Raw genomic sequence first — 9811 nt, 5'->3', positions numbered from 1 at the left:
CTATTATTTTTAAAATGGAAAATAAGTGTTGGAGAGGATGTGAAGAAATAGGAACTGCAGTGCATTTTTGGTGGTAATGTAAAATGGTGCAGCTGCTGTGGAAAGCAATATGGTGGCTCTTCAAAAAGTTAAATATTGAACTACCATTTGACCCAACAATCTCACTTCTATATACATACAAACTGAGTGAAAACAGGGTTGCAAACAGATACTTGTATACCAGTATTTATAGCAGCATTATTCACAATGGCCAAACAGCTAGAAACAACACAAGTGTCCATCAACAAATGAATGGATAAACAATATGTGGTGCATACATACCATGGAATATTATTCAGACATTAAAAATAAAGTTATGAATCACGCTGCAACATGGAAGAAATGTGAAAACTTCATACTCAGTGAAATAAGCAAGATACATAAGGACAAAAATTGTATGATATTGCTTATAAGATGACAAGAAATAGCAAATTTGCAGAGATGGAAGCAGACTAGAGGCTATTGGTGTGGGAGGAAGGAGAAGGAGAGAAGGGAAAGCTTTTGTTTATTGCCCACATACTTGTAATAAGCCAAACACAAAAGGCAAAATAGTGTATGATTAAAATTTCTATTAATATTTAGAATAGGCAAATTTGTAGAGATAGAAAGCACATTGAAGTTTACCAGGGTCTGGGAGGAGGAAGAAAAAAGCTAGAGTTCTGTGCTAGAGATTTTATTTAGAACCCTGAACGTGGTGAGATTACCTAGGGATAAAGTCTAGACCAGACAGCAGAAGTGGACCCAGGGCTAATCCCTGAAGCTGCCCAAGCTCAAGTGCGTGAGAACTACGGAGGGGCTAATGGGTCAAAGCAAAACTTGGCCAGCCAAACCTTAGTGGTCATGAGACATGGCGGCTTGATGCCCGTCGTTTGAGCTTTCATGTTCATTGTCATTACTCATGAAATGTAAGTTGGTATGCGGTTTTTATTTGTGTTAAAATAAAAAAAAACCAAAAAACCCACAAAATCACAAGCACATACGCCCTCCACGTGCACAAAGTCTTGGGTCTTTTAGCAGGCCTCCGTTTCTCTATCCCGAGAAAGTCAGGGAGGACTAGAGGGTGGGAGACCATGAAGGCCACGAGGTGGAGGATCACAAGCAAACCGTGGAGCAGGGCCAGCCAGGCTGGGGACAGAGAAGGGGGCCAGCAGCCCAAGCCAGGAGGAGTGGCCAGGACAGGCTGGTCATGCAGCTGGAGGCAACGGGAGGGCAGTCAGAGCAGGGTGTGGCATCCAGAGCTACAGGGCAGTGGACTCAAATCTGCGTCAACTGCAGAAATGCTAAAAGGAACTTGGATTGATGGATTGATGGAGATGTAAGATTATTTTAAAGCTTAAATGCCTTATTTTCAAAGACTATCTAAAAAAATTTTTCCCATATTAAAAAATATTAAATAATGTGTGTGTGTATGTTTTTGCCATATGGTTTATAATAGACCTTTTGGGTTTGTGTATAAAATTGGAAAAATAAAGCCAGTGTTCCCTAAACTACAAATACAGCAAAATACTATTATAATATGGTTGTCAATCTAACATAAGAAACTTTCTACCACACTTCAATCCAAGCATCATGGTAAGAATGTTAAGAAAATGTCCCCTCCTAGAACCTACCTGTCCCCACAATCAGCACAGGGGCCTCTCCCATCCTACCCAACCTCAGTCCTTGACCTATGAACCCCAACGCCTGAATTTTGGGTTCAGGCTTCATAACCTTTTCATCGAAAAGTTCCCTTTAATCATCTATACCCTTTCCTCTTCTCCTTGTGCACAGAGACTCAAAGATGTAAATGATTTTGTTGCCACCCTGAGATGTGATTTTACATACATGCAAGGATCTTGATCTTTCCTTAGTCATTAGCAATGATGCAGAAGTTGGCCACCCAGGGCCGCCTTGTTTGGATTTGCAGGCTGAGGGCAAAACATTCTAAACACTCTGAAAGAGGAGGTATCAGCACAGTGTGGCATTTTATCTTCCGAATGGAAGTTGGTCATCAGCGTGGTCTGCTCAGGCTCAGCTGTCGGTGCATTTGGTGCCATATTCGGTGTCTTCACTCGTGAAATTATGGTGTCAGTAGTCTCCAAGGTACAACTTATTTCTCATATTTTTATCAGAACTCAGATGTTCCTGAAAGAGTACAAATATAGAATCAGGAGGCTCCAGTCCCACGTCCAGCTCTTTGGGGCCTGTGGGTGCCTCTTCTAAATGCTCATCCCTATTTCCCCAACCGTGAAATAGGGAAATCCCACGTGACTCACAAGATTGATAGTGAAGTTACAATAATTAGTTCACAAAACACTTCAAAATAATTTCTAATGTATTACACAAATGCAAGACCCTTGCCACCTAGCATTGGTTTAGTTCAGCTGTACTTATCAGAATAGATTTGCTTGACTTTTTTGGGATGAACTTGCCTCTGCTGGTGAAAATAGCACTGCAAGAGAAGCAGATCCAAGTCAGCACTTCAAGGGCAGATTTGAGAGCAAAGGAGCAGGGAAAGTGGGGTTCTTTCCTTGGCCTGACGTGGTGTTGTATGGCGCACCCTTCCTGGTTCAGAGGGCCTGCTCTTACAGAAGCAAATCAGGCTGGAAGACGCTGTGGACATTCCTACCCTTCTTATGTCCAGAGCAGCAGAGGGACTGGAGAGGCCTTTCCTGGCCAGAGTCCCCTCTCAGTAGGATCCTTTATTAGGTACCCCACTGTGACCCCAAGATCCATACCTCCTTGGACATGTGAGGTCAACTTGGAACCCATGGCATACCAAGCCAGGGCCCAAGCTTCTAGAACAATTAGATCAGGCACGTTTACCTTGATGTACTTTGCACTGAGGACAGTTCTGCAAAGTACCATTTGCCTTCTGTCTCTTTCTGAAGTCTGCTTTCCCCTAATTTATAAATGTTTATGTTCTTTCATAAACATTAAAAGCATTTAACCAAACGTGGGAAGCAACTGTTATGCTGGTGCTGAGGCATCATTCTGCTCTGCTTCTCAAAGGTGCGTTATTGTGTGACCTCACTACGACAGAGAGGAAATAGAAACATATGCTGTCCCTCGTCTTTCCCTGGAAAAGACATGCTGAGAACCAGGCAAGCAGAGTCAGAGCATGATTGCCTCTTCAACTCTGGAATGTCTGAGAGAGACCTGGGGGCAGATCGGGCATCGAAGGCGAGGGCGCATTTGCACTGGCCTCGCATGGCCTTCACGCAGGGCTCCTTATCCTCGTTTGTTCCACAGGCCCCTTTGCCAGTCAGGAGAAAACCACCGACTTCTTACTAAGTCCACCTACACTGTGCAGTATTTAATAAATATATCACACCCGCACCAGCGTGTCCCCACAAGAATAACGTGTTTTGAATTTTCAGTTCAAGCCCACAGACCCCCTGAAATCTTTCGATGGACCCCCTGGGGGTCGATGGGCCCCTCGTTAAGAACCCCTATTTAACGGATGCACGGGCTTGCATTAGATCTTCCCCTTTAGGGATGGAAATGGAATTGAGCATTCGATAAGTAAACTGCAAGTCTTTTTTTTTTTTTTATGAGTGTGCTTGTTTTCAATCTCTGATTCACCAAATTGTGTTACGTGGGCCTAGACTCTGTTTCTGACTCAGAAATTCATTTTGTTGACCTTATTGATAAAATACGGGTGATATGAAAAGCTGTACTTCCTCAGGGAGTATAAAATGCATTGAAACTTGATCCAGGATTTCTGTAACAAGGACTTTAAGGGAAGTACTTTGGCGCTTCCTTAGCATCCTCTCTATATATCAGAACCTCAGTGAAACTTCTACACAGAATACAGTAAGCCCTGGAACATCAAGGCCAATTGAGAATGATGATGTCACGGTTGCATTCTATGTAGCATCTTAATGCTACATCTTAATGAATCTTAATCTTAATGAATAATTAATGAATAATCTTAATGAATAATTCCTATGGAAAACTGAACAAACATAGTGTAGATTTAGTGTCATTGGGTGGAAGACACTTTCCATCAGAGTTCACCTGAAAAAATCAGAAGCATCCAGAGTCAAACTTGGAGGCCTCCACATCTTCTTTCAACCTTTTCACTGTCCTGAGGCCCTGATAATCTCCCTTTCCCCGCCCCCCCTCACTTCTCTTTTGCTATGAGCTGACCATAATATTACTAAACGAAGTACTGCCATTCCAGGGTTATCCTTCTTTTAATAGGTAACTCTAGGAGAACTTATAACCACCAAAGGAACAGACTGATACTGTCATACCCCACTCCAATGACTTGTAAGGCTTGTCTGTCTTTCACACAGCTGGGTAGACCTCAGGCATTGCAGTGTAGAGTGAGAAGACACATGACTCTAATAAAGTTTTGTTTTCTTCACAGAGAGTCAGTCCAGAGAAACAGCAAGGGACCATTTGCCAGGTTGAACATGCTGTGCTTATTCTAGCCTCAGCTTTGCAACTGATAGGAATGGAGAACCCTTTGAATACTGGAAAACAGAATTTGAAGGGCATATTCTTTCTTTCTAGGTCTTACTATGCCCTCATCCATGATCTGGAAGACATCTATTTCTCCTCTAGATAGAAAAACTCCCCAAAGTCTATACATTTTACTTTCAGGACTTACATAGTAAAGTCATTCCTACTGCAATTATTTGACCTACATGGAGTGGTTATTAATATCAATCCATAATTATTGATTTGCTTCCACACATCTCTTTTCTCCAGCCCCATCTTTATACTCAGAACACGTCACTAATCAGTGCATAACTGAAGAGAACAGGAAGTAATCCTGGATAACTTATTTATTCAGGAAATATTTTATCTTAGAAAGACAAATTAACTTAGCTTGTGACCTCATATAGTTCACTGCAGAGGAAACTAGTGCATTGGTCCTGAGGAAACATGCCAAGGTAGCTATGGGCAGGCGAGGTTCCAGCTCACTGCCGTTTGGCATCCTCTTTCCTTTATTGCCAAAGTGGAGGTTTATGCAAGAGAGGTCTGTGAAAACTGTGCTGCCATCTCAAAGTATTAAGCAATAGCCAGGAAAATTTCTGGTGTAACACAAATGTCATTTAGCAAGCATTTACTTAGCATTGACTATGTCCTACTTCCCTAGGTTCTGGGGATATAGAAATGAACTAGACAGACACACACCCTGTCTCTGTCACTGTGCCTGTTGGGGCTATGGATTTGCGCTAAGGTCTCAAAGGATGGACCCAACTGCAAATCTTAATAGAACTCTGCTACCTTCACGGGCTCCTTTCACAGATTTGCTCCAATGTTCTGGGCTTTCCCAGAGAACCTCTCATGTGTGCTCAGGAATCAATGCACTCATGATCTTTTCTGGCCTCTTGCTCAGGGACCAGTCCCTTGAGGGAGGGGCTGAGCCTCTGCCCTTCATGAGCACATGACCCCCTGGCTTCCACAGGTCCTCCTACAGCAAGACCGTCTCCCGGCGGTGCACGAGTGGGGAAGAATTGCCCTCTGCCACTCACCTTTGTCACGCGGGCTTGAATCAGCCCTGCATCAGCCCTCTTGGGTTCTGTCTGCTGCACCACCCTTGCTAAGATGCCTGAATTCATCCCTTGGACCAGGTTGAGGGGAAGATGCCCAACGTTTTTGAGGCCTCACAGGTACCAGCAACTGTTTTAAGCACTTTCTATATATACTAACTCATCTGGCCCTTACAAGTTGCCCTGGCGGGGGCAGTACTGTTACCTTTCCTGTTTTAGATTGAGGAAAGTAAGATATGGTATATTATTAATCTATTGCTACACAACAAGTGACCATAACCTCAGAGGCTTAAAACAACATGCATTTATTATGCCACAGTTTCTGGGGGTCCTGGCATGACTTAGCAGGGGTTTCTGTTTCAAGTCCTCTCACAGTTCTGCATCAAGGAGCGAGGGTCTCTCGGGAAGGCTGAACTGGAGAAGGATTATCTTCCATGCTCACTTACCTAGGTGTTGGCAGGACTCAGATTCACTTGGGTCGTTGGTTTGAAGGCCTCTCTTCTTTCCTTGCTGTTGGTGGTAGACAGCTCTAGCCCCTACCTGACCATACAGACCTCCCCAGCATCAAAGCAAGGAAGAGCACTTTCCAGCAGGGTGGAAGTCACCATCCTTTTAATCTAAGCATGCAAGTGGCATCCTTTGCCATATTGTATCGGTTGGAGGCAAGTCATGGGTCCTGTCCACACTCAAAGCTGGGAATGACAACATACAGCAATCAAAGGGGGCCATTTTAGGGTCTGTGTGCCAATCCTGGAGAGACTAAATAAACTACATGAAGATTGTTGGCTAGAAAACAATTAAGCCATCATTAAAGCTCAGGAAATCTAGTCTGGAGGGAAGTGGGACTCAGATGGCTTGGAAACCAGGCTACCCATGGAAACAAGTATATAACATACTTCTATTTTATCATCTCTTGGATGAGTTGCTAAAACAAGAGTTACTGAAGATATGGGCTTTTTGTTGTTGATATTTTTCCTCACATAGGTCTTCAAAAATTTTGAAAAAAAAGTATGATGTCCATATAATTACCTAGATATACAGGAACAGTTAAAAAATGGGAGACATGATGGCACTATTTCTCTATTCTTATATGGTAACAGCTACTGATTACTAAGTAACAACATATTAGCTATGTGCATGGCTCTCCTCAACAAATCCTTTGAGTACACATCTTGTTACCTAAATGAAAGCTGTGGGTATTTGGCTTTGCTATCACTGTGGTTGAACAAAGAATATAGAAATAAATAGTGAGGCCACTGGTGAGCTATAATAGAAGTGTTTTTTCCCAGGCATTTAATATATATAAAGTTCTTTTGAATAATGAGTAATTTATAAATAGAAATTAAACATTACCCCCCAAAAATGTGCTGTGGGCTTAACAAAATTACATATATATTTATAGACAATTCATTACCTATACCTGAGAGGAGAATACCTACTCATTAACAAACTGGTGCCACTTTGTGATAGCAACCTGAAATGCAACAGCTTTTTTGGGACTTGAACTCATTCATTAACTTATTTGTTCAATGAATACTAATTGAGCTCCTACTCTGCATGCTGGGGACTATATTAAAAAATCTAATTACAGTAAATCAAATTGTAAAACATTAAAATGCACACGATAGACAATTTCAGCAATGTCCTATAACAACTCCATGGTGTATAAGATAAAACTTGGGTCTTCTACTTTTCGAACATTCCAGCTGAGCTGCCTTGGTTCAAATTTCCTTGATTCTCCATATAAAACTTCAAGGTTGATTTGGGGCTGTGAACATTATCCTTGGCAGGTTTCTAAATTACCATGTAATTGTATGATAATTGTCATATTTTTTATATTTCAAATGAATTTATACAGGAAATATAATTACAGCTATTAGATTCTAGGCCCTGACAATTAGGTTATTCAAACTGGCTCTTTCCTTAGAAGCAAATCATAAAAGAGGAATGGTATTTCCCACCACAGTCACAGCTGGTAATTGTTTGTCCCATGATTTCACAGCTGCAAATAATCCCCTAACCAATTTACACTTGTCTCTGGCCAATGACGCTTTCCTTAACTAGCCTATGACTTAAACCAGGGCTTCTTAACAAGGGCTCCATGAGCTTGAATTGAAATTCACAAAAGCATTATTCTTGTGGGGACATGTTGTGGGTGTGATATATTCATTAAGTGATACACAGTATATGGTGGACTCCGTAAGGGGTCCATGGTTTTCACTTAACAAGCAAAGGGGTCTGTGGAACAAAAAATGTTAAGAACCTCTGACTTAAATTCAAGCCCTAATTTATCTATTACTTTGGCTCCTGGGCTACCTGAATGCAGGCCAGTCTAATTGGGTAAGAAAACCTACTTGAACATAGATGCTATTTGCTCTATCATTGAACAAAAGAAAGAGCGATTTGTCTGGTTGCTAAATGTGCTTCATCTGACAACTTCTTACTCTTAAAATTTAGCTTGCTATCTGGACTTTGGACTTGTATTTGTGGTGTTATTTTATTCTTAATGTTCTTAAACCTTTACCAACTTGTCTGAGTGAGGTGGCCCACGGGGTGAGGTTTCAAGAGTAGGCAAAGTCCTCTTCTTTAAGGCATATTTATTTCTGCTATAGGTCAAACTAAGCACTGTCCTTCCCTCCATTTTGCTTTTAATTCCCAGGGTCTCTGTCACTCCTCGGGTGGTTAAACCACACACGTTAATTTTGCTTACAAATCTATATCAAAATTCATGTATATTACTGATGTGGGTATATTTGAAGAAACTAGTGATTCCTGTCATTCACTCTGCTCACCACTGAAGGTTTAGATTAATTCTCTTGAAATGGCACAAAGAGAAGTTTCTCTGAGGAATTAGAGTATAGGACAGAAATGGAAAATGGGGATAGGATGAAATGAGAGAAGTACACATTTTGCTTTTCAAATGACAGATTCATTAAAAATCTGTAACATACCTTGTGGTACACTAGATACTGAGGAGGGATACAAAAGCAGTGCAAAATTTGCTTCTAGGGGCTGGGACAATAATCAGTGAGCTGACACACAGATGTGTAAAATAGATAGCAATTCCAAGTGGAGCTCATACAAAGACTGAAAATAAACAGTCCTCCTTTCATGGAGGATACAGTTTTAGGCATGTATAGGTAGAAGAAAGGAATTTCAGGTACTACCAATATATCACCACAGGCATAGAGTTGTATTGTGCATAGTATTTGGGGCACAAAGGAAACTAATCAGGCTAGAATGAATTACTTTGAGGACAGGGATTGAAACTATCCCATGGGCACTTGATAACCTATACGTATTTCTGAGGAAAGCAATAACAAGATGAAATGTGAGGGAAGCAAGTGATTGAGTTCCTGCCTACCACACAGGAGGTTCCTAGTGTCCCCTAAAGAAGAGTAGCAAGACAGTAAGATGACACAGTAAGATGATGCAACAAGAAACACAAGGAGGAAAACATAAGAGACACAACAAAGCAGGGAGCAGAGATGGCTCAAGTGATTAAGTGTCTCCCTCCCACATGGGAGGTTCCAGATTTGGTTTCTGGTACCTCCTAAAAGGAACATGAGCACACAATGAACAGATATAGCAAGTGCAAACAATGAGGGGGTAAGGAGAAATAAATCTTTTTAAAAAAAGATGAAATGTGAGTCTTGATAAGAACTGTGTTGAAGGTGGGGGTGGAGATGGGAAATGCTGAAGGAAGGACTATTTATGCACCAGCAGAAATCCAAATTGGAATTAACATCTTCCCTAGGATGGAAACTAGGGATAAATGTGAAGGGCATGGAGAAAGGGACTAAAAGGGCTTTTTTGTTTGTTTGTTTTTAAATTGCCTGGCTACAGACAATGAATCAGATGGAAGGGCAAAGGAGACTGTGAAGTTTCCAAACAGAATGACCCAGCTTGAAGTGGGTGACCTAGTGTCAGCACAGCACCTTTGTAAAAGGGAAAGCCCAGATTTCAATAAGTACAATCACAGAATCATGGGGTTTTAAAGCCAAAAAGTCTTAGTGATCATCTATTACAGGCCCTTCATTTTCTAGGAGGGGAACTGAGGCAAAGGAAGGGTATGTAACTCAAGCCAGGACAGTGAACACAGGGCAAAGCAGAGGGTAAGCAAACCCCCAGCTTCTCCCAGCTCACCCTGTCTCACTAGCCTCACTGCCCAGCTCTCCGGGCAGAAGCTCTCAAACTCTGGATTGAGCACCATCACCCATTTGCAAGCAGATGACACAAAATAGAAAAATAGGTGTTTTTTTTAAGCTAAATTTAATCATTTAAAG

The sequence above is a fragment of the Dasypus novemcinctus genome, chromosome 11 (assembly GCF_030445035.2).
Source record: "Dasypus novemcinctus isolate mDasNov1 chromosome 11, mDasNov1.1.hap2, whole genome shotgun sequence".
NCBI classification, from domain to species: Eukaryota; Metazoa; Chordata; class Mammalia; order Cingulata; family Dasypodidae; genus Dasypus; species Dasypus novemcinctus.
This window is presented reverse-complemented; position numbering follows the sequence as displayed.